General features: G+C 36.1%; 1 pseudogene; it reads right to left on the bottom strand.

Annotated features, from left to right (window-relative positions):
• Positions 1-17,391: 17,391 nt before the first annotated feature.
• On the bottom strand, positions 17,392-19,614 carry LOC111159200 (annotated as a pseudogene).
• Between the last annotated feature and the right edge of the window lie 4,059 nt (positions 19,615-23,673).

The raw sequence follows: 23,673 nt of genomic DNA, 5'->3' as shown, positions 1-23,673 counted from the left end.
ATGGGTCAACCAAGGAATCAAAGAAGAAATTTTTAAAAATATGGAAAAAAAAAGTGAAAACGCTACTGTTTAAAATCTTTGGGATGCAGCAAAAGCTATTTTAAGAGAGAAGTTTATCAGTACAGGCCTACCTCAAGAAGGAAGAAAAATTCCAAATAAACAACTTAAAAGTGACACTTAAAGGAGCTACAAAAAGAACAACAAACAAAATATAAAACAAGTAGGAAGGAAGCAATAAATGTTGAGGAGAAATAAATGAATAAGTGATAAGGAAACAAAGAAAAAGAGAACAGATCAATGAAACAAAGAGGTGGGGTTTTTTTTTGTTTGTTTGTTTGTTTTTAAAGATCAACAAAATTGATAAACTTCTAGCTAGACTCATCAGAAAGCCAGGGAGAGAGAGAAGTGGTTAGGTGGTTCACTTAACTAAGTGACTGACTCTTGGTTTCAGCTCAAGTCATGATCTCAAGGTCATGAGATTGAGGTCTGTGTCTGGCATCATGCCGAGCAGAGAGTCTGCTTGGGGCTTTTTCTCCCTCTGACCTTCTCCCCTGCATGCTCTCTTTATCTCTCTCTGTCTCTCTCTCTCAAATAAATACATCTTTTTTAAAAAAGGAGAGAGGACTCAAAGAAACAAAATCACACATAAAAGAGGAGAAACAACCAACACTACAGAAATACAAACAATTGTAAGAGACTGTCTTGAAAAAAAAAATATGCCAACAAATCAATCCAGAAGGGATAAATTCTCTAATATACTGAAACAGAATTGGGAAGAAACAGAAAAATTGAAGAGACATATCTGGTAAATAGTATCCAAAATGTATGATGAACTGATACAACTCAACCCCCCCAAAAATAATCCAATTAAAAATGAGCAGAAGACATGAACAAGCACTTTCCCCCAAGAAGACATTCAGATGGCTCACAGACACATGAAAAGATGTTCAGCATCATTGATCATCAGGGAACTGCAAGTCAAAACTACAATGAGATATTACCTCACACCTGTGAAAATGGCTAAAATCAAAAACACAAAAGAAATGACAAGTGTTAGTGAGGATGTGGAGAAAAGGGAACCCTGGTGCACTCTTGGTGGGAATGCAAACTGGTACAGTCATTTTGGAAAAGAGTATGGGGTTTCCTCAAAGTGTTCAAACTAGAACTACTTCACAATCCAATAATTGCACTCCTGAGTATTTACCCAAAGAATTAAAAAACACTAATTCAAAGGTATCCACACACCCCTATGTTTATAGTAGCATTATTTGCAATAGCCAAGATACAGAAGCAGCAGAAGTATCCATGATAGATGAATAAAGAAGACGTGCTATATATGTATGTATTTACATACATACATATATACATACATACAATGCAATATGATTCAACTACAAAAGAGAATGAAATCTTGCTCTTCACAACAACATGGATGGAGCTAGAGAATATAATGTTATGAAATAAGTCACTCAGAGAAATACAAGTACCATACGATTTCACTCATATGTAGAATTTAAGAAACAATGCAAATGAGCAAATAAAAAATGAGAGAGCAAACCAAGATTCTTAACTATAGAGAACAATCTGATGGTTACCAGAGGGTAGGTGGTTGGGGGCATTGGTGAAATAGATGATGAGGATTAAGGACTCCACTTATGATGAGCGCTGGGTGATGTATCGAATTGTTGAATCACTATATTGAATAACTGAAACTAATATAACATTGTATGTTGAGAATAGTAGAATGAAAATTAAAGATAATAAACAAAATCTCTCATCTCCTTGTATACCATGAAATATTTTGGGCATAATAAAAATAATCAAGAAAAAATCATTTCCGTATTGCAGTGTATTTTCTATCACACCACAGATTAAAAAAAAAAACGTTTTGAGACTCATCAAAGCACCACTAAATATGTTATTTTTATTTCTAGATTTTTTGGATTACTGTTTGTCTAAAACACCTTAGAACTGTGTTTTCGAAGGCAACCTCACTTTTATTTTCTAGTTTTTAAGGATTTGTCTTTTGTTGGTTTGTTTTTAAAGATGATAACATGAAATCCAGATGCTTTATAACACTCACAGAGATGTATGTGTTCTTATTCCAATGACTAGAAAAGGAAAGCATGCAGTTGAAAATGATTCCACTTCTTCAAGGTACACTGTCCTCTTCTCAGGTCAATGCTATCTGACATGAACATTGCAATTCACTGCATCATGCAGAAAATGTAAAAGGGCAGTTTTTCTGAAGAGTAAACCGTAGCTTTTAAAAATATAATGAAAATGGAAAGCAGCATGTAACTGGCTCTTCTGGTCAGGTACACGAAAAATGTTTTCTATTTGGCAGCATTTATCCAGAGACCAAGAGTTAACAACCAAATATTTTGCTATTCACATAATTGGAGTTCTTTCTCTTATTCTTCTCCACCTTCTTATACCCTTCCCACAGTTTAGTCATCTTTTCCAAACTACCTATTCTGCCACTCCATCCCATCCTAGCTCTCAGGTGAACTCATAACCTGGACCCTCCTTGCCATTCTTTCTATTTCCCTTTACCCTCAAGGTTTACTAAATCAGGAGAATCTTGTAGGTAATGTACATGTACTTTTCCAAAGAATAAGGCAAGTTCTCATGCTATTTTTGTGATAAGATGGGCCAAAATATGAAACTGATGATAAAATGGTGAGGTCAATTCACAGCTGGCTGAAAAACCGTACCCAAAGTGTGCCAATTAAGTGAGCAAATTTTAGATTAGTGAAAGATTTCTAGTGAAACATCACAGAAATCTGTCTTTAGTCCTGTTCCACTTTCTATATTTGGGGATGGCTCCACCAGCCTACAAACACTGTAAGACCAGACATTTCATATTCACCCTATGCCAACCATGGACCCCCTGCTGCTTTCACAATGAAGGACTCCATAGTGTTTATTGGCATGGATCCCAGAAGACTGCTCTTCAGAAGACACCAGCACATTTTACCACTGAGGTAACCAGCAACCATTGCCACCATGTATCCCTTAGGGAAGGAGATATTACTATTCCCCTCTAAAAGAAACCAGTGTTTCACTGTCTTGAAAGCAGTGCTGTCACCCCCTAATCCCTCACAGGCCCCAGACCCCAGAGCCCCAGCTCTTTCATGTGCACCTGCATTTTAGCTCTGAAGCTCCTTCATGTGCTTACATCTCACACATTGAAGCCATCAATTATATGAACTAGCTTACACCACAGATCCTACAGCAACTATCTCACTGTGTATACCCACACTCTGGATCCCAGTTCCTTGATTGCCCTGGGTATGCATGTACTGGACACTAATACTGTCACCACTTCAAGAGTACCCACCAGTCATACTTAGCATGAAGAAGGATCCCCTCAGCCACAAAAACCCTCTTGGGAGAAAAAGAGATCAGAGCATCTGAAGCAGCCTTCATCACTAATGATGCCATCAGCTGTCAGTGCCATTGTGGAAATCCATAGCCTTGGCCCCTACAATCTTTATTAATGCTGACCTCAGCTGATGGAATTATACAGAGACTATGCCAGTAGGCCTTCTCTAGAGAAAGAACTACCACACTCCACCTAGATAGCACCCTCACAGGTAGAAGTCTTTCCCCATCAAAACCACTCCACACTGTCCATACAGAAAAAGATGACTGCTCCATCAAATATATATATAATAATAATAATAATAATCAATGCAATGTTTCAAGACACAAAAAAAAATCAAGGAAACAGGAACATAATAGTCTTCTGTTAAGCAGCCACAAAGAAGTGGAGGCCTATGAACTACCAAAAAGTTTCAAAATAATTGTTTTTAGGAAGTTCAGGAAGCTACAAAAAATGCAAATAAATAATTATAAATAATTTAGTGAAATCAGGAAAACAATGCACTAACAAAAAGAGAAGTCCAACAGAGAGATAGAAAACATTAAAAAAGAACAAAATATGAATTCTAGAGCTGAAGAGTACAATGAATGAAATAAAATTGCAATAGAGAACATCAATATACTTGATCAAGAAGAAGAAAGAATCTACTACTTTATCGATCAATGCTGTCCTTCAGAAATGAAGGAAATGTCAAGACTTTCTCATCAAACACAAGTTGAGTATGTTCATTATCACTTGACCTATCTTACAAGAAATACTAAAGGGAATTCCCCAAACTAAAATAAAAGAATTCTAATTAGTAACATTAAAACATATGAAAGTATAAAACCCACTGGTAAAATAATTACATAGTCAAATTTAGGGATACTCTAGTGATGTAAAATGGTAATATGTTAAGCACATAACTATAGTATAAACGTTAAAAGACAAAAATATTAAAATTACTATAGCTACAATAACTCTTAATAGATAAACAATATAGAATATGTGAATTGTGACATCAAAAACATAAAATGGATGGGGGACATAAAAGGGTAAAGTTTTGTGTGCAAAGTTCAATTTTATCAGCTTAAAGTAGACTATTATGGCTATAAGATGCTTTATGTAAGCTTCATAGTAACCACAACTCACAAAAGCCTACAGTAGATATAAAAGAGAAAGAAAAAAGAATCAAAACATACCACTAGAGAAAAATATACACCAAGAAAGGAAAAATTTAACAAAAAAACTTAAAAAAAAACAAACAATTAACAATATGGCAATAATGTCTTCACATGCCAATAATTACTTTAAATGTAAATTAATTAAATTTTCCAGTCAGAAGATACAGAGTAGCTGAATGGATAAAACAAACAAACCAACCAAAAGCCCCAACTATATGCTGCCGATAAGACACTCATTTTTGCTTTAAGGACATACTAAAGGGATGGAAAAAGATATTTTATGCAAATGAAAACCAAAATAGAACAGGAATAGCAATACTTATAACAGGCAAAATAGATTATAAGTCAAACTGTAACAAGAGGCAAAGAAGGTCATAATATGATAATGAGTCAGCTTATTAAGAAGATATAACTGTAAATATTTATGCACCCAACATTGTAGCACCCAAACATTCTAAGCAAAAATTAACAGTTCTGAATATAGAAATTGACAGCAACACAGTAATAGTGAGGGACTTCAATATTCACTTTCAACAATGGATAGGTTTGACAGACAGAAAATCAATAAAGAAATATTGGATTTGAACTACACATTTAAATCAAATGGAACTACACATTTACAGAGTAAATGTCCAAAAGTAGACTATTCCATCCAAAAGTAGCAGAATACACATTCTTCTCAAGTGCCCACAGAACTTCTTTAGGATATATCACATACTAGACCACAATATAAGCTTTAACAAACATAAAAATATTTAAATCATTTCAAGTATCTTTTCTGACCACAATGATATGAAACTAGAAATCAATAATCAGAGGAAAGCAGGAAAATTCACAAATATGTGGAAATTGAACAATGCACACTTGCATAATGAATGGGTCAAAGAAAAAATCAAAAGGGAAATAAAAAAATATTTTGAGACAAACAAAAATAAAAATATAACATATCAAACATACGGAACATAACAAAAGCAGTCATAAGAGGGAAGTCTATATAAATGCCTACAGTAATTAAAAGAAGGATCACAAATAAACAACCTAATTTCATACCTCAAGGGAATAGAGGAAGAAGAACAAATTAAGCTGAAAGCTAGCAGAAGGAAGGGGGGAAATTAGCAGAGCAGAAATAAAAAGATAAACATTGAAAAACAATAGAAAAGGTCAGCAACACTAAGCTGTTTTTTTTTTTGAAAAGCTAAATAAAATAAACTTTCAGCTAGACTAAGAAAGACTCAAAATCATAAATAAGAGACATTAAAACTGATAGTGCAGTAACACATGAAAGACTATTCTAAATAATTATATGCCAACAAATTGGATCACCCAGAAGTTGACAGATTAGTTCCTAGAAATATATATATTATGTTTCAATTATATGCCAATAAAGCTGGGAAAAAACTCACAGTAAGTTATAGTTCACAGTTATTAGGATGTATTTATTCAAACCAACAAAAGATAACAAGTGCTGGTGAGAATGTGGAGAAAGGGAAATCTTGAGCGCTATCAGTAAGAATGTAAAGTGGTGATGTATTATGGAAAATGATACAGCAATTTCTGAAATAGTCAAAACTTGAACTATCATATGACCCAGAAATCCCACTTTTGGAATATACATCCAAAAGAATTGAAATCAAGATCTCAGAGAGATATCTTCACTTGCACTGTCATTGCAGCATTATTCATAATTGCCAAAATATGGAAATGACCCAAATGTTCATTGGTAGATAAATGGATAAAGAAAATGTGGTATATAAATACAATGGAATATTAATCAGCTTTAAAAGAGAAGGAAATCCTGCCATATTTGACTACATGAGTGAATCCTGAAAACTTTATGCTAAAAGAAGAGAAGCCAGTCATCAACAGGCAAATATTACATGATTCCACTTATCTGAGATACCTAAAATGGTCAAATTCATAGAAACAGAGGAGAAGGTAGTTGCGAGGTACGTGAAAAGGGAAATGGGAAGGTCCTGTTCAATAAGCACAAAATTTCATCATGTAAGATGACCAAGTTCTAAAGATTGCACAACATTGTGCTTATAGTTAATGATACAGTATTGTGGACTTATATTGTGTTAGAAAAATAGATCTGTTAAGTGTTTCTATCAGAAACACTTAGAGAAAATAAAGATTATTATAGAAAATAATGTTTTAACATTCTAAGATTACTAATTGACAGGCAGCCCAAAATACTAGAAGAGCATGATAAGGTTACTAATAAAGTTAATGTGATGTTAGATTGCATTGAAAGAACAATGACGTTCTGAGCTAAGTAGCTGAATTCCAATTTTCCAGAACATCTACTTTGGCAAAAGTTAGTTTTGCTAATGATCCAATTATCCATTGCATTTTGCCTAAAATTGAACTTTTTGGGTATTTTGGGATCCACTCAGGGATCTTACAAATTAAATATAATTATATAAAAACTTTAAAAAAGGGACTTCCAATAGACTGGCCAAAAATTTCCTTATAGACACAATAAGAAAAACACCCATTAAAACAAACAAACAAAAAAACCAAGAAAAACAAAAACAACCACCCCATCATTCATAATATGCAGCATACTTGAAAACTATAATTTTTAGAATATAAAATTGTACCAGAAATACCCTTTAACATATTGGATTTAAAGTATCTAAAATAACAAAAAGATAGTAAAAAAAGAATATAGCATGATATGAATGCATAAACACTCAGAAAAGCTTTGCAGTTTAGATGAAGTAACACATAACTTTAGTCTACATTAGCAAGATTACAGCCAGACCATTGTACCCAGTTCTGAATACCCATTAAGAAAATGCAAAATGTTGAGGGAAAGGAAGATGACTGGAAGACATGAAACTATATCATTTTAGGAACAGGTGAGGCAACTCCAGGTGATTTAAATGGAAAAAAAGAAAGAAGACTCATGTTGAACATGATATCTGACTTTAATATTTGAAAGTGTTTATTACTCTTACTCTGTTAGCTCCAGTGATCCAATCTAGAATTAATAAAACTTATGATACAAAGATTCAAATCAGGACTGAAAATATGAAAGAAGGTTTGGCTAATTATAACTTTAAAATTTTTAAATGGATGCCTCAAAGTTATTCATTAAGATTGTTCTTGTAGGGGCACCTGCATGGCTCAGTGGGTTGAGCCTCTGCCTTCGGCTCAGGTCATGATCTCGGAGTCCTGGGATCGAGCCCCACATCGGGCTCTCAGCTCGGCACGGAGCCTGCTTCCTCCTCTCTCTCTGCCTTCTGCTCTGCCTACTTGTGATCTCTCTCTCTCTCTATCTCTCTCTGTTAAATAAATAAATAAAAATCTTTTTTAAAAAAAAGATTGTTCTTGTAGGTTATTATTTGTTTTTTTAATGTTAAGATTTACATCATTAAGATTATTTATATAGAAACCATAATTTACAAAAATTCTACTGAGGATTGAGATTCTGAATTTCTTTCTTAGGCTCGGTATTGAAATTTTTCTCTCTGGATATTTTCTATCCATCTATGACTCTGTTTCTTTCTGATTACCTTTTTTTGTTTGTTTGTTTTAATGAAGTACTGTGAGCTGTAAGTGAGTTTGTATTTGGAGACTGAACATCTGCAGTTTTCAGGCAACCAGAACATTACCAAGAAGATGACAAGTAACTGAAATATTTGTTATCAAGCCCATGGCACAATGTCCCATATCTGTTGGTGTCAAATTATCACAGTTTTTTTTTTTACTTCATGTGTTAATGCAAAATACAACAGCAACAATAAGTTAAAGTGTGATGAAAAGAGAGGTGTATTGTATGCACATTGTGGACACATTGGCCTCCTAACAGACAAGATAACCATAAATTTCAGACTAAAGTATAAGGAATATGATTTTGCTGACCATTTGGACAAACAGACCTATAGTCTCCATAACATCTGAGAGCATCACTCTTTTTCAACATAAAATGATCATTATTTCAATAATCACAAGTTACTAAAAATAATAATCCTATTCAGTTGTCTAATGGATATTTTCTTTAGGGCATTAGAGGAATGTCTTAATTCACTTGGGAAAATTTTTCTTTTTTTTTTAATTTTTTTAGCAATTTTTATTTATTTATTTGACAGAGAGAGATCACAAGTAGGCAGAAAGGCAGGCAGAGGGGGGGGGGAGCAGGCTCCCTGCCGAGCAGAGAGCCGGATGCGGGGCTCGATCCCAGGACCCCGAGATCATGACCCGAGCCCAAGGCAGAGACTTAACCCACTAAGCCACCCAGGCACCCCTGGAAAATTTTTCTTAAACATAATTTAAGTTTTAGGGGTGCTTGGGTGGCTCAGTCAGTTAAGCATCTGCCTTTGGCTCAGGTCATGATCTCAGGGTCCTGGGATCCAGGCTGGTGGGGCCCCCTGCTGAGCACTACTATTCCCTCTCCCTCTGCCCCTCCCCGACACTCATGCTCTCTCTCTCTCTTGCTCTCTCTCTCAAAAAAATAAATAAAAATCTTAAAAAAACACAATTTAAATTTTAAAAATCAGGCCAATAGAGATTTGCATCAGTTATATGAAAAGTTATTATGTAAAGTGCCCCCATTCCTAAAGATGTCAGATAACTTTTTCTGCACTTGATTCTGAGTTTTACTCTTTCACATTGTTTAATTTGGATTTATATAGTTGTAATACTAGTTATCTAGGAAATTGACCTTGCTTCACTTCTTATCCTGAGATTCTATACAATTGCTACTAAATAATATGATGGGGTGGGAGTTGGGAAGATAAGAGTAGCCTCATACTCCAACATTAGCATTAAAATATCATTGGAAGTGAGGACATGAGATCTATATACTAAATGAATAAAATTTTTATTTTCTGCCTGAACAATTTGAGGGGTGTTTATTTCTCCCCTTAACCATTTTATTAAATACTCATAGTTTTTTTATTACTGTTGCCATTCCAATATTTAATCATTTAATTAGCAGCAGAACTCACCGTATTTGATCATTACTTGATTTAATTAATAGTCACCACCCAGAAAGATTGCTTGTAGAGCATATTTCTATAAAATAAATTATTTTTCCATTGAATGTTTGGAATGTGTTCCTGATTTTTTTTTCTGCTGTTCCTACCTTTAGGTGATTATAGAACAAGAGGGATATAGTTACTCCTCTAAATCTGAACATCTGCCACCTGCCTGAAGCCATGGCTCAGTTCAGGCATGGGATGCAAAAAGCCCTGCTCTGTCTACCTTGCTTTAGTTTCAAATGCTTGCTTCATACAGGCAACTTCTCCTCCCCTATTGCCACAGCCTAGATTTGATGGCACATCCAAGATCAGGCAGTGGGATATATGAGTAGCAGCTGGTCACATCCTGCTGTTTACTGTGGCAAGGTACAGACAACTGGAGATCTAATTTTGTATACGCTCCTGGAAGTTGTCTGCTGGAAAATTTCTCTTCCTGTGAGCTTTCTGGAAACATATATTGAATTTATTCCCTACTTTTCCATTATGGTGAATATCTCATTGGTGAATCCTCATGAAATGTGGTACACCTGCACTGTTGAATCAAGAAGCAGGGAAACTGCACTGTAAAATTAACTGTTGGCAATTAGTGTTAGGTCACATTACTGCATTTGAAAATCCACTCAATTAATCTACAGACTTTTTATATTCTTTTGTGTGTTCGTGTGTGTGTACATTATATTCTCAACAAAGATATTATCATATCTCTTAATTGCTTCACACCATGATTCATTGTTCAAGCAACACTGAATCAGCAATTATGAAGACACTGTCATTGGAAGCTTTGTCTTTTAGCTAAGACGTACAGTTAAAGTCCTAATCACTTTGTATTCACTAATTATCCAATACCACTTTTTTAAGGATATGGACATTAATTAGCTCCACTGTCCTAAGCCTACTCAAAATTAGGTAATTACATTGTATATCCTGCAGTTTCTCCTGGGAAACACATTCTTTACTTCCTGTCTCTAACTGATGGCCAGCTGGTAAATAGCTTCCAAACTTTCCCCAGAGATGGTTACTCATCAGAAATGATTCTTTTATGGGAAGTTTTCAGAATATTCAAGTTGAAAGGAGCTATGTAAATGGTATTGTTATTGCTTATTATTACTATCAGTGACAACTTTCTTCACAACATCACTGAGTTAGTAATTTGGATGCAAAGGACAATGCTGTAAGATGCATCTCAGGGATTTTTGTTAGAAAAAAATTGTTATGGACTAAATGCTTGTGTTTCTACAAAATTCTGTGTTGAAATCCTAGCCCACAATGTCATGTTATTGGGAAATGGGGCCTTTGGAAGATGATTAGCTCACAAGGATGGAGCTCTCAGGAATAGGATTAATTAATAAGATTATAAAAAGGACCTCAGAGAGTTCTTTGACCCTCTTTCTGACATGTGAATTAAGAGCCCACAAACCAGAAAACAACTTTCATCAGAACCAGGCTATATTGGCTAACCAATCTTGGACTTTCAGCCTCTGGAACTATAACAAATAAATTTCTGTTAGTTATAAGCCATGCAACTTAAGGCATTTTATTATAGTAACCCAAACTGGCTAAGACATTTTTCCCCTAAAGAAATAATTTTTATTAGTTTAGTACTTCCCAAATTCTTAGTAATGTTTTAGCAGAAAAGAACTTTAAAGTTATTCTGACATGAGATTTTACCAAGTATAGGAGTAGTAAGGGGGAAAGTTGAAAGTATTCTGAAGCCTATTTTGAAGAACAATGGAAATAATGTTGAAAATCTTGAGTAGTCGAATGGATGAAAATTTCATTTGTGATGAAAAGGAAAGATAATGTGGGAATTTGCCCTGTGAGCAACCAATGTCTTCTCACTCATGAAAACAAACCCTTTCAGCAGATGTCTTCAATTAAATATTGTAAGGAGCCTCCATCTCCCCAAAAGTCCAACTGTGAAGTCGTGTATAATTAGAGACCAAATTTTATAATGCCAGGGCAACACTGATTTATTATAACTTAACATTTTTTCTTTTTTTTAAATTTAAATTCAATTAGCCAACGTATAGCACCTCATCAATTTTCAATATAATGTTCAATGATTCATTAGTTGTGAATAACACCCAGTGCTCATCACATCATGTGCCCTATTTAATGCCCATTACCTGGTTACCTGATTCCCCCCACCCCCTCCCTTTCCACAATTCTCAGTTTGTTTCCCAGAGTCTAATATGGTTTGCCTCCCTTTCTGATCTTTTTACCTTCAGTTTTCCCTCCCTTCTCCTATTGTCTTCTCCACTATTCCCTATATTCCACATATGACTGAAACCATATGATAATTATCTTTCTCTGATTGATTTCACTTAACATAATACCCTCCAGTTCCATCCATGTCAATGTAAATGGTAGATATTGATCTTTTCTAATGGCTGAGTAATATTCTGTTGTATATATGAACCACATCTTCTTTATTTATTCATATGTTGAAGGGTATCTCTGCTCCTTCCACAGTGTGGCTATTGTGGACATTGCTGATACGAACATTGGAGTGCAAGCATCCCTTCTTTTCACCACATCTGTGTCTTTGCAGTAAATACACAGGAAAGCAATTGTTGGGTCATAGGGTAGCTCCATTTTTAATGTCTTGAAGAACCTCCATACTATTTTCTAGAGTGGTTGCTTCAGCTTGTATTCCCACCAAGAGTATAAGAGGGTTCCTTTTTCTCCATGTCCTCACCAACATGGCTAATACACACATGAAAAAATGTCCCACATCACTTGCCATCAGGGAAATACAAATCAAAACCACAATGAGATACCACCACCTTACATCTTTTAGAATGGCCAAAATATATCTTAACTTTTAATGGTTCCATTCACATCCTAAAAATAAAAAAAAAAAACTTTATACTTTATGTACATCTATATATTGATGATCTGAGTCTATAGAAGTATGAGATATGTGATTCATTTTGTGTATAGAAATCATACTGTTCATATCAGCTATTTTGATAGTTGTTGAAGTTGGCACAACTCCTAGTAAGCAAGTTGCACATTAATGACATTTATATTAACTCTTCTAAAGTTGCGTTATCACAGTAAGTACATAAGATCCTTAGGGAGGGGAGACAATTTAAAGGTGATCCAGTTTAATCATACATGCTCTGAATTTAGTAGTGAGAGAGAACCATGGGAATGGTTTTAAATAGACATAGTTTCTGTCTGTGACAAATTCTTTTAAGATTAATACCATAATCACAAATATCTCTGGCTTCCTTTAATAACCTATTGTAGAAGTACCCCCCCAATAAAAAGCACACCTTGTATGACATTAACATGCTCCTATAGGAATGACACCCTGTCTTATTCACCTTTATATCCTCTATTCCTAGTAAAGTAGTATACGGCTTGAGTTCAAATACTTGCTGAATAGGGGCATCTGGGTGACTCAGCTGGTTAAGTGCCTGACTCTTGGTTTCAGCTCAGGTCATGATCTCCTGGCTGTGAGATTGAGCCCCTCATTAGGCTGTGTGCTCAGTGCAGAGTCTTATTCAGATTTTCTCTCTTTCAAGTAAATAAAATCTTAATAAAATAAACACTTGCTGAATAAAACACTTAATGATTTTTCCTTTTTTGAGTTTGTATCATTTTAAAAACATGTAAAAATTTATATTATCAATTTCCTAATACTTTTTCTTTTATTTAATCTTAAAACTGTCTATTGTTACAGAAACTAGCTCCCATCATTCTGGATTTTGTGAGTGAATCTGTGGTCATCCTAGGTATTTATTTGTTCAACAACTATTTTACCGCCCCTATATACAATGAACTGTGAGGGATACAAACACAGAAAATCCAGGTCCCTAAAAGAACTTCCATTATAGTGGAAGAATATAAGACAACAGAAAGTCATAAGTGCCCAAATAGAGATACTGAAAGGTGCTATGTAACCTCAAAGGAGAGAAAGATATCACTGCATGGGGGATGAGTTAAATAGGGAATGATCTAGCCTGTACAGGTGTTTCTCAGAGATAATTGCAGATTGCTTCCACGCCACTGCAATAAAGTTTAAATTGCAATAAAGCTAGTCAAATGAAGTTTTTTATTTCCTAGTGCATGTAAAAGTTGTATTTACACTATACTGAAGTCTATTAACTGTTTAATAGCACTATGTCTGAAAAAATGTACACACCTTGATTAAAAAATTCTGATTGCTAAAACATGCTAAGCATCATACGAGCTTTCAGTGAGTCATAATTTTTTGGCTGGTGGAGGGTCTTGCCACAAGTTAATGGCTCCTGACTGATCAGAGTGGTATTTGCTGATGGTCTGTGGCAATTTCTTTTTTTTTTTTAGATTTTATTTATTTATTTGACATTTATTTAAGATTTATTTATTTATTTGACATTATTTATTAAAAAAATGAATTTATTTATTTATTTATTTATTTACTTGAACTCAAGTAGGCAGAGCAGCAGGCACAGAGAGAGGAGGAAGCAGGCTCCCTGATGAGCAGAGACCCTGATGCAGGGCTCGATCCCAGGACCCTAAGATCATGATCTGGGCTGAAGGCAGAGGCTTTAACCCACTGAAGCCATCCCGGCACACCTCAATGTCCTTTTCTGCTCTATTACTTTTTTTTTAACATTTTTTTATTTCTTTTCAGTGTAACAGTATTCATTGTTTTTGCACCACACCCAGTGCTCCATGCAATCTGTGCCCTCTCCAATACCCACCACCTGGTTCCCCCAACCTCCCACCCCCTGCCCCTTCAAAATCCTCAGATCGTTTTTCAGAGTCCATAGTCTCTCATGGTTCACCTCCCCTTTCATTTTCCCTCAACTCCCTTCTCCTCTCCATCTCCCCTTGTCCTCCATGCTATCTGTTATGCTCCACAAATCAGTGAAACCATATGATAGACTCTCTCTGCTTGACTTATTTCACTCAGCATAATCTCTTCCAGTCCCTTCCATGTTGCTACAAAAGTTGGGTATTCATCCTTTCTGATGGAGGCATAATACTCCATAGTGTATATGGACCACATCTTCCTTATCCATTTGTCCCTTGAAGGGCATCTTGGTTTTTTCCACAGTTTGGCGACCATGGTCATTGCTACTATAAACATTGGGGTACAGATGGCCCTTCTTTCACTACATCTGTATCTTTGGGGTAAATACCCAGTAGTGCAATGGCAGGGTCATAGGGACGCTCGATTTGTAATTTCTTGAGGAATCTCCACACTGTTTTCCAAAGTGGCTGCACCAACTTGCATTCCCACCAACAGTGTAAGAGGGTTCCCCTTTCTCCACATCCTCTCCAAAACTTGTTGTTTCCTGTCTTGCTAGTTTTGGCCATTCTAACTGGTGTAAGGTTATATCTCAATGTGGTTTTAATCTGAATCTCCCTGATGGCTAGTGATGATGAACATTTTTTCATGTGTCTGATAGCCATTTGTATGTCTTCATTGGAGAAGTGTCTGTTCATATCTTCTGCCCATTTTTTATATGATTGTCTGTTTTGTGTGTGTTGAGTTTGAGGAGTTCTTTATAGATCCTGGATATCAACTTTTTGTCTGTACTGTCATTGGCAAATATCTTCTCCCATTCCGTGGGTTGCCTCTGTTTTGTTGACTGTTTCCTTTGCTGTGCAGAAGCTTTTGATTTTGATGAAGTCCCAAAAGTTTATTTTGGCTTTTGTTTCCTTTGCCTTTGGAGACATATCTTGAAAGAAGTTGCTGTGGCTGATATCAAAGAGGTTACTGCCTATGTTCTTCCCTAGGATTCTGATGGATTCCTGCCTCACATTGAGGTCTATTATCCATTTTGAGTTTATCTTTGTGTACGGTGTAAGAGAATGGTTGAGTTTCATTCTTCTACATATACCTGTCCAGTTTTCCCAGCACCATTTATTGAAGAGACTGTCTTTTTTCCACTGGATATTTTGTCCTGCTTTGTCGAATATTAACTGACCATAGAGTTGAGGGTCCATATCTGGGCTATCTACTCTGTTCCACTGATCTATGTGTCTGTTTTTATGCCAGTACCATGCTGTCTTAGTGATCACAGCTTTGTAGTAAAGCTTGAAATCAGGTAACATGATGCCCCAGTTTTGTTTTTGTTTTTCAACATTTCCTTAGTGATTCGGGATCTCTTCTGATTCCATACAAATTTTAGTTAGGATTGTTTGCTCTAGCTCTTTTAAAAATACTGGTGGAATTTTGATCAGAATGGCATTAAAAGTATAGATTGCTCTAGGCAGTATAGACATTTTAACAGTGTTTATTCTTCTGATCCAAGAGCATGGAATGGTATTCCATCTTTTTGTGTCTTCTTCAATTTCTTTCATGAGTGTTCTGTAGTTCCTCGAGTACAGATCCTTTACCTCTTTGGTTAGGTTTATTCCCAGGTATCTTATGGTTCTTGGTGCTATAGTAGATGGAATCAATTCTCTAATTTCCCTGTCTGTATTTTCATTGTTAATGTATAAGGAAGCCACTGATTTCTGTACATTGACCTTGTATCCTGCCACATTACTGAATTGCTGTATGAGTTCTAGTAGTTTGGGGGTGGAGTCTTTTCAGTTTTCCATATAAAGAATCATGTCATCTGCGAAGAGAGAGAGTTTGACTTCTTCATTGTCAATTTGGATACCTTTTTTTTTCTCTCTGTTGTCTGACTGCTGTTGCTAGGACTTCTAATACTATGTTGAACAAGAGTGCTGAGAGTGGGCTTCCTTGTCGTGATCCTGATCTCAACAGGAAGGCTCAAGCTTTTTCCCATTGAGGATGATATTTGCTGTGGGTCTTTCATAGACAGATTTTATGAAGTTCAGGAATGTTCCCTCTATCCATATACTTTGAAGCATTTTAATCAGGAACGGATGCTGGATTTTGTCAAATGCTTTTTCTGCATCAATTGAGAGGACCATGTGGTTCTTCTCTCATTAATTTGTTCTATCACATTGATTTGCGAATGTTGAACCATCCTTGTAGGTCTCTGGCATTTCTTAAAATAACAGTGAAGCTTGCCGCATTCATTGACTCTTCCTCTCACAAATGATTTCTCTGTAGTGTGTGATGTTATCTGATAACATCTGTTAAACCTTCATTATAAGATTGTACAATTCAGTCATATCTTCAAGCTCCACTTCTAATTCCGGGTGTCTTACTATTTCTACCACAGCTGCAGTTATTTCCTCCACTTCAGTCTTGAACCCCTCAAAGTCCTCCAGGAGGGTTGAAATCAACACCTTCCAAAATTTTGTTAATGTTGATATTTTAACCTCTTCTCATGAATCAGGAGTTTCCTTAATGGCATCCAGAATGTTGAATCCTTTCCATAAGGCTTTTCATTTACTTTGCTTAGATCCATTAGAGGAATCATTATGGGAAGCTATGGTCTCACAGAATGTATTTCTTCAATAATAAAGCTTGAAAGTGAAAATTACTCTTTGGTCCATGGACTGCAGAACTGATACTACGTTAGGAGCATGGAAACATTAATCTCATTACATATCTCCTTTGGAGCTCTTTGGTGATCAGCTGTATTATCAATGAGCAGTGATATTTTGAAAGGAATCTTTGTTTTTGTTTTTTTTGTTTGTTTGTTTCTGAGAAGTAGGTCTCAACAGTGGGATTGAAATATTCAGTAAACTATATTGTAAACAGATGTGCTTCCATCCAGACTGTTTATTTATAGAGCAAAGAAAGAACAGACATATTTTTGTTTTGCAGTTTCAAGTTTATTTCTGATACCAAAACGTGACAGCACACAAGGGGAAAGAAAAGCAAAAAACAAGGAACAGCAAATAAATTTATCTTGCATGCCACTTTCAGTCAACAGAATATGGCTCTCTAGATAGCTATGTTTGGAAGGAATCTGACACTTCAGCCTCACTCAGGGGAAAGACCATTGCAACTGATTAGCAACATCAACATCTCACTCAACCAGAATAAACCAGTGGCACCAAAGTTGGCAGCAAAGTTGGCATTGGCTGTAACACCAGAGCCAATAATGGGGCCATCGAAGGTCTGACAAAATCTGGAGTGGGAATTCGGTGGTATCTTGCCCAGAAGTTAAATGGGATTCTAGACCAGGAATCACCAAAGTCTCTTTCCTCATCCCAGGTCAACAGCACAAACTCAATGTTATCTCAGCTCCAGGACCCAGTTTACAGCCTCATCTCTAATCCCCATGCAGGTTTTCCCTTCCCACTGGTCCTCAGCCCCAGCTTCAGCAGCATCCAGAGCAGCCAAGGCCTCATATGCAATCTCCATGAACTGTTCAGTCCAGTTGCAAGGATCTCTCATTGGAACCTCTATCTCAGTACATTCATCTCACTAGTTTCATGGTAGGAATGGAGCCCCCAGAGAATTGATTCCATCACACTCAGGAAGGTTGCCGTTAGGCACTCATCTGTAATCCAGGCACTTTTGCTTTACAAAATCATTAAGTGAGAAGTTTTCATAGATCTCCAAGGAGAGGAGTCTCACTGCAGAAAACAGTCCCACCTTGTGTAGTGCCTCCCAGAGGACAGCTACACTGGCATTATTGCCATTTATGAAGATGATGCTCTCACATCACTACGATAGTGTTATTGGGTTTGGGTGTGTCTTTGGTTGTCCCCAGTATGCCAGCCAGAGACTCGGGGTTACTGATAAGAATATACAGGGGTTCTTCTTTGTCAGTCTCCTTCAGTTGAATCCCAAATTTCTTCTCAGGATAAACAGTGTATTCATGGACTCAGCATTTCTGAGTGCATGATGGGCACCTTGGTGTAATTTTTAAACATTAGGTATTTAACCTACTTATTTATTCTTTCTTGAAGAATAGCTATATATTGGGGATGTGAGGCACTCAGTTCCTGTGAGGCATGCAAGGTGGGAGAGGGGTCCAAGTTCTGCCAGTCAGATGAGAGTGACCAGTCAGTGGGAAGTGACCAATCAGCTGGTAGAAGCCAGTCTGGTGGTAGGGACCAGTCAGGAGGGCTTTACCAATCTGGAGTACCATGCCAGCCTGGGGTTTCTGATATCCAGGTGGATTCTCAAGCCAGGGGGTTAAGCCAGACAACCATACCAAGCCAGACAATGGGGTTCTTAAGCAACTGTGTTTTGCCAGATTGGTGGGGTCTGTCTAGATTGGAGTCTCTGATATACTGGTGGGGTCTACCTGATGGGTTCTGCTAGGCCAATGGGGTCTGCCACCACACATTGGGGAGAACAACATGAGGGTTCTGTGTAGTAACTGGAACTGGTACAGACCTCCAGGTCCCTGTAGCCCATGGAGTCCCCATCTGATCCCCACTGCGATTCTCATCCACATTCAAGTTATTAATCTTATAGGCCCTCTCCTCCTGAATTATAGTCTTGGACTCCAGAGTCTGATCCTGGAAAGCAACCACTGGTATCTGTGCAACTGTACCATCAGATTCAGGGACACCTAGGTTGGTCTGTACTTCAGTCTGGGAAGTGGCCATCTTGGCTTGGTTAATATTCTGGGTCTGGGTATCAGTTGTTGGAGCCTTAGAGGTATCATTCCAACCCTTAAAGGCTGTCTTAGGCTAAGTGTTGACCATCTCACTGGCCCTGAGAGAAAATTTGTAGGTGGCATTTGGACCCACCTTAGTAGCGGTGTTCTAGGTCTTAAAGATCAACTAGGACTCATTAGCAGTTAACTCACAGGTGTCTGGCATCTGAAAAAATCTTAGGCAGCATTTGGACCCTATGGGCTAGCATTCTGGGATTTATAGCCTGCCTTAGGGAGTGCATTGGGTATCTCCTTGATACTGAGAGAAATCATAAGTACCATTTGGGCCTTTTGTGGTGGTGTTTTGAGCCCTAAAAGATGTTTTGGGCCTAATGGCAGCTATTAAACCCTGGGTATCAGCCATCTCAGTGGCTGTTGGGGGCTGTTGGGGGCTGTAAACTTTGGACACTAGCATTTAACCCAGCTGCTGTGGCCTGATTGGTAGGTGGCCCCTCCAAGATCTGAACTTCCTCCATCAAGGTCTATATATGTAAGGTGCTGTCTTCTACAGACGTCTCAGCCTAGAAGTAGAGGAGGCCCACACCACAGTACATTTTGTGAGCCATGGCTCCTGTCCCTCTGGCAAGAGCAGAGCCTTGCCTCAGATTCCAGCCCCAACCCTTTTGTTTCCTCCCTTCTTCATCACTCAGAAGCTCAGGATTGTTGTGCCTTGCTTTCTGCAACCACATCCTTTCCTTGTCCAGGAGAAAATGGCAGTACAGCAGCCCAGAATAGACATAACTCTGAAGGGCCCTAGGATTTCTGGAATGAATATTGGCTTCAACTTAAAGTCACCAGCTGTAATAGCCCTTAATAAGAGAGTCAGACTTTCCTTTGAAGCTTTAAAGCAGGGCGTTGACTTCTCCTTTCTAGCTATGAAAGTCCTAGTTGGTATCTTCTTCCAATAGAAGGCTCTTTGGAAGATCTGTTGTTTAGTGTAGTCAACTTCTTTAATTATCTAAGCTAGATCTTCTGGATAACTTGCAGCTTCTACATCAGCAATTGTTGCTTCACCTTGCACTTTTATATTAAGGGGACAGCTTCTTTCCTTAAACCTCATGAACCAAACTTTGCTGGCTTAAAACTTTCTTCTGTAGCTTCCTCACCTCTCCTAGCCTTCATAGAATTGAAGAGACTTAGGGCTTTGCTCTGGATTAGACTTTGTCTTAAGGGAATGTTGTTGCTGGCTTGATCTTCTATCCACACCAAAATTTTTCTCTATATCAACAATAAATCTATTTCTCTTTCTTATCATTGGTGTGTTTACTGGAATAGCACTTTTAATTTTCAACAAGAACTTTTCCTTTACACTTACAACTTGGCTAACTGTTTGATGCAAGAGGATAGCTTTTAACCTTTCTTGGTTTCTTGGTTTTTGATGTTTCTTCCTTACTAAGCTTGATAATTTTAAGCTTTTGACTTAAAATGAGAAACATGTGACTCATCATATCACTTTAACACTTAGAAGTCATTGTAGGGTTATTAGCTGGCTTAATTTCAATATTGTTTCTCAGGGAATTGGAAAAGCTGAGTAGAGGGAGTGAGATAGGGGAATAGCCAGTCGATGGAGCAGTCAGAATAGACACATAATATTTATTGATTATGTTCACCATCTTATATGAGTGTGATTTGTGATATCCCAAAGTAATTACAATAGCAACATCAATAATCACAAATCATCATAACAATATCATAATAATAATAATATCGAAAGAGTTTGAAATATTGTGAAAATTACCAAAATGTGACACAGACATGAGATTAGTAAATTTTGGAAAAAATGGCAGTGATAGACTTGCTCAGGTTACCACAAAATTTAATTTGTAATAAATTCAGTATCTTCACATTATAATTAAGCAAAGAAGCATAAAACAAGGTATGCTTGTAATTCCAAAGTGGAACTTTGTTTTGTTTAAGAGAGGTACCTTTTAAATCATACTGATGGTATATATTGAGTGGTTATCTTTTAATTCCTCTGCAAAATCATTTCTTTTTCACATTGACAAAGTAGCTTATTATCATTTTTTAGGGAATACTTAGACTGTTCTCAGAGATTACTTAATTCACTGGTTGTTGTGCAATGTGATGCTAAGTCCTGATGTGTTAAGTGTGCTTAGGAAAGGCTTGTTTCCCTTAAGGTTTTTCATTAGACACTTTGTACCACCCACGCCACTTATAAATTTATTTTTTAATTACAAAGGTAATCTGGAAAAGACCTAATGTGTATATGGTGCACAGTTACTAGTCAAACCAATAGATGGAATTCTAATCAGACTTGCTACTTCAAAACAAAACTATCTTTTCTATCACCTTTATTTTGTTTAAGAAAAATTGCAGAGGGACAAATCAAGCATGTACAAGTCACTGGTCAACCTGCTATTTTTGAGCTAGTCAAAAATGTCTCCCATGTTTTCATTTATTATAAATTATTGTGATAAGAAAAGGGCAAGTACCAACAATAATTAGTCCCTCTGATTAAAATAAGTCAAACCTCACTAGAACTGAATGAAAAAGCACCATAGTATATTTTTTTTCCTGAAATGCATTAACCTCACTCATGTGAAACTTATCACAGAATTTATTTTGATATAAATACACATTCATTTTATTAGCAGTTACTGAACCACATACTGCATTAAATGTATTCTATGCACATGGAGAAGTTAGGTAGCTCAGAAATTAAGTAGCTGTCCTATCTTGTGATAATATAATTTATCTCTCTGAAAAATAAAGAGGTCATTGATGACAGTAATCTGAGATTCAAGAAGATAGTTGTTGAAAGTAATGGATAAAGATTTAGGGCCTCATTCATAAAAGAGAAAGTGTTTCATTTCAAAGACGATTGAAAGGAAATTGCCAGGCCTCATGTGATTAACATTGAACTCACTATCTTTTCCCTCCTATGCTCAATTTATGCATATTAAGTCATTAGTCCTCTATTATTTTAAGAAAAAATGTTTATTTATTGGTTGATGAGAAAATATATTCCTTACAGGTGTCCATTAGTTTCCGTCCATCAGAATTTAAATGAAAACACATTTTTCACTTCAAATTCTAAGGCAGAGTTCTCAATGCCTTAGTGTTAATGCCTACAGCATAACTGTTCTGAAACACTTCTTTATTTATGTTTTTCTAAGATACATTGAACATCTTATGGGAAAATATATCTGTGGAATACCACAGCAGTCATTCAGTTTTTGCTGGTAATCTATATTAACATTTCAAGAAGACCACATTCAGAAGTAGTGTTATAGGGATCCTTAAGGGAGCACTTTTGTCCAAAATAGGAGAGAAAGTAATGATAACAGCAACCACAAAAACAATATAAGAAAAAGGAAACTTGCATGCATTAATTTAATTTTGCATGATGCTAAAACAATAGGTTGAAAAATAAGAACTTCAGCTAATCAGTTGTTTGCTCATTCTGCATGATTATAAATAACAGAGTCAACAATTTCCTAAACATGACTTAACTTGCCTTCTTGAATTCCAGAATAGATATATTTTGTTGAAACTGAGTATATACAGAAGGGATAAGAAATTATACTTTCAGATCATTTTGGGGTAACATTGAATCAATATCATTCTCCATAAAAATGGTTAATGATGTATGCTTTGTGTACACTTACTCTGTAATTTAGTGCTTTTAGCACTTCTCCACTTCCACTTATTCCAGATGTATGATTCCCAATGTGGATAATCAAAGTCCCCTAAAAATAATTGGTCAAAATATTACTTAATAGACACAGAAACAAATTTGTAAAATAAAAAAAAGAGCAATATTTTACTGCTTTTGGTAAGCTCTGTTATTTCATATGGTGGCCAACTAAAAATTTCTTAGCTCTATCTGGACATTCTCTGGACCTATCCAAATACATACAAACCCACATTCCTACACACACACACACAAACACACACACAGACACATACAATCTTAATCACATAGGGTAACTGCATCAGAAATGCCATATCTCATCTACAGAAGTAGATATAATCATTCTAAGCAGCGTGTAGCAGTAACTCCTGCTATACCTTTTTGGGCAGTTAACTGTTCCCATACTGAAAACAAAACAAAACAAAACAAGATGTATCATGTGATTAAAAATACCATAGAGAACAATAAATTTCTTAAGGGACTCAAAGGGAAACAGTACGAAAAGTCAGGCAACAGGAGGTCTGGCTTTATTTGCATATGTTTACAGAAGTGACTAATCAGGACCCATTTAGTTTCAAGTGATAAGAACCAACTCAAATTAAGTTAAATTAAAACTGAAAATATAATAAATTCATATAGCTTAAAAGGGTGCTGGAGAAAATATAAATGGATAGAGGAACCACAGAAGCCAGGACTTCAGGGTCTAGAAACAGAGACAAAGATACTAATATATACAACATTAATATGATGTGTACATATGTATACATATATATGTGTGTATACACACTAATGTTTGTATGTATGATATATACTAATGTTATAAGTATGTATATATATGTATTATATAATACATATATGCACGCATATATGCATATGCATATATTATGTAATACATATATATGTAGTATATATATAATATATCAATATATATGGTATGTATATCATATATATCATTATACCAATATCATATATATATATATATGTAGTATATTTT

The sequence above is a fragment of the Enhydra lutris genome, unplaced genomic scaffold (genome assembly GCF_002288905.1).
Source record: "Enhydra lutris kenyoni isolate GAN:26980312 unplaced genomic scaffold, ASM228890v2 scaffoldscaffold67, whole genome shotgun sequence".
In the NCBI taxonomy this organism is placed as follows: Eukaryota; Metazoa; Chordata; class Mammalia; order Carnivora; family Mustelidae; genus Enhydra; species Enhydra lutris.
The sequence above is the reverse complement of the archived record's forward strand: the minus strand, read 5'-3'. Positions and strand labels throughout refer to the sequence as shown.